Below are 2,975 nucleotides of genomic sequence, written 5' to 3' on the forward strand. Positions count from 1 at the left end.
AGCCGAGCATACACCCAGCAGCGCTGCTGATGCCTGAACGGTATGTGGAATGAAGTGGGCGGGCATCGGGAGGCCACTATGGCATGGGGCAAGCACTATGGACAGTCTATCTGAAGTGTACCTGGCGTATAAGACGACCCCCCACTTGGAGGCATATTTTTCAGGGCCAAAAAATCGTCTTATACGCCGGCAAATACGGTAATCTCTTAATACCTTTTTTTCTTCATCTGTTAAATGGGGATAACAATGACATTTATTTTACTTTTGTTGTTGGTTTTTTTAAAATGAGGATTGAATGAGATAATTTACCTAGCACATATGGAGTATTTACTAAATGTTAGTTTTCCTTGCTATTAAGAGAAAAAGTATCTCTGATTATGATTAAAGGGTTAATGAATGGGGCAGAGAAGAAGGGAAAAAGCATGGAGTTGAAGAAAGATGGAAGGTTTAAATTTATCTCTAGTTCTCCAGTCAAATACATCACAAAAGCTGGTAGAACCGACGTTTTTCTTTGTTTATGAAATATTTACAAAGTGCCATTTACTGTGTGCCAGACTCTTTCCAAGAACTTAACAAATATGAGCTCATTTAATTTTCATATCAAGCCTACGAGACAAATATTATTATCTCCATTTTATAGATGAAGAAATCTAGACACAGAGAGGTTATATAACTTCCCCAAAGTCACACAGCTTGTAAGTGGCACAACTGGGATTCAAGTGGGAGTCTGGCTGCAGAATCTGTGGTCATAAGACTGTGGTGTTTTTCTATTATAAGGAGCAGCACAAAGGAGGTCAGGCTGAGGTGGTACATGGCCATGAATATAGATATTTAATTTTGTGCTATGTTTTGAGGATTTGACTATTTTTTCCTTATAAACCTGAAGGCTTGAAGCAGTTCTGTTTTCCACGTGTGTTTTATCTTAATGTTTTCTTCTCTACCCAGCTTATTCCAGGATGGGAAAAAGATTCCATGAGAATCAATCAACTGCTGGCTGTTGGAGAATCATTTCACCAGGGCTTGAAGTGTTCTTGAACTTTCTGACATCTCATTCTCCTTCAATGGGGTTGGTGGTGTGTCAGTATCACTACATCAGGTTGTGTTTGCTCTTCAGGAATGGGATTTTATTGCTAACCTAAAGAATATGAGATGGGTGAAAACAAAATAGGCTTTATATCCAACTCTATCCTTACAAAGGAAAACATGCCATGCTAATAAATCTTCCATACTAAAATATTCCCACACAGGAAGGTATAGGATGCTTCAAATCTAATGGGATTGAATTTTAATTTTGTGCCTTTTTTGAGGCATAGTTCAGGCACAAAAAGTACAGTATGCAGTTCTGAAAGGCTTTCCCATGGATCAGTATTACAGTTCATTGTCCATTTTAGCTCTAAGATTATGATTTATAATAAATTTAGTTGAAGCTCTCAAATGCTCAGCCACATAAAACTGCAATTGTCATGAGCAAGCTGGTCAACATGTGCAGTGACGCTCAGTGTTTGGAATTACGTGTTTTGATTTGGTTTTGTTTGTATGGCAGCTGAAGCAGCTCTGTTTGATCCAACAAAGATAGGGTGGTTTTTTATTAAAAATTTAACACGTATCTCACAGCAATATTTACTTTAATGTGGTAAATCAAGAGATTCTTCCTTTTCTGAATGAGATATATTGGTAAGATAAACTCAATGCTATAAGGTAAATATTAACTTTCTAATGAAAACTACAGAACACCACTCCGGCTCACTGTTTGTATTTCTCGAAGGAAATGGAAACTGTCCTTGCTTCTACCTTGTGTTCAGATTTTAATCCTTAATTACCTGTCCTAGCTCCCTTTATGGTAACATCTCATCCTGTGTATTCTTCAATTTCTAATTTTAAAAATATTGAATATGTTTGCTCATGCAAAAGACTAGCTGAGTTGAGAGTTACAGAAGTACAAACTGGCACTTTCACATGCAGGCATCCAAGGAGGAAATGCAAACTTCATTAGCCTAAATTCATTAGTGAAAATGAGATTTTGAAAGTTTTGAAGTTAAAAAAGTCTTATAAGAACTCTGGCGAACACAACCTAAAATCCAAGTAGAAAATGTTTGAGTGGAGTTCAAAGGTCACCAGTTATAGTTTTGATAAAGTTACTGCTCTAGAAAGAACGGAGATATACTACTTTTCGCCACAGTGATTGTCCATGTCTGGGTACCTTCACACAGTGGCACCAGTCATGAATCCTGTAAGTGACCTATTAATAACCGCAATATGAATGAAATGTGCTGCCTAGAAAATGAGGCTGCCTGGCTCTCATAAAATATCATTTTCTTTTCATAATTTACAGGATGTGTTGTCCAAGGAGATGAAGTATTTCATGTTGGTCAGTTTGGCTCTGCATAGGCCTAATACTCTGTGGAATGTTTTTAATGGTTGACTGATAAAACATTGTTTCCTGCAACTCAGCCCTTTCTTTGATTATAAACATCAAGGCTGCAAACACAATTTTTTTACTTGGTTTCTCTCTCAGGTAGTTACAAATATTATCAGACCTAAATAAAGCAACCAAGCAACTATATCTATATTGTGTGCTTTTTAATCTGTGAAACATTCAGAATTAAAGATGTGGTTCTTGCTTTCAAGAGGCTGATAGTTGTGAAAGCAATAGATGAATTCTCTGTGAAAATTATGTTAATTAACCAATGTCATCATTTCCTCATACTGAGTGTATGTAGGAAATCTCATACTTAGAGAGAAATAAATGTATAATCTTCCCTGGAGGCTTATATGTGTTGAGTTACTAGCAGGAAACTTGGGGTGCAAAGGATAGAGGTGAAATGCTCTGAGCATTTAGAGCTCATCCAATATGTACAATAGAGGATAAAAAGTTCCTGTCTTTTAAAAAATAACGTGTATTTTTCAAAGCATACGGGTGCTTAAATGATATCCATCCTTTGAGATTGGCAAGGTGTTTTATGAACCATGAGTCA

This window comes from Myotis davidii, unplaced genomic scaffold (assembly GCF_000327345.1).
Source record: "Myotis davidii unplaced genomic scaffold, ASM32734v1 scaffold10, whole genome shotgun sequence".
In the NCBI taxonomy this organism is placed as follows: Eukaryota; Metazoa; Chordata; class Mammalia; order Chiroptera; family Vespertilionidae; genus Myotis; species Myotis davidii.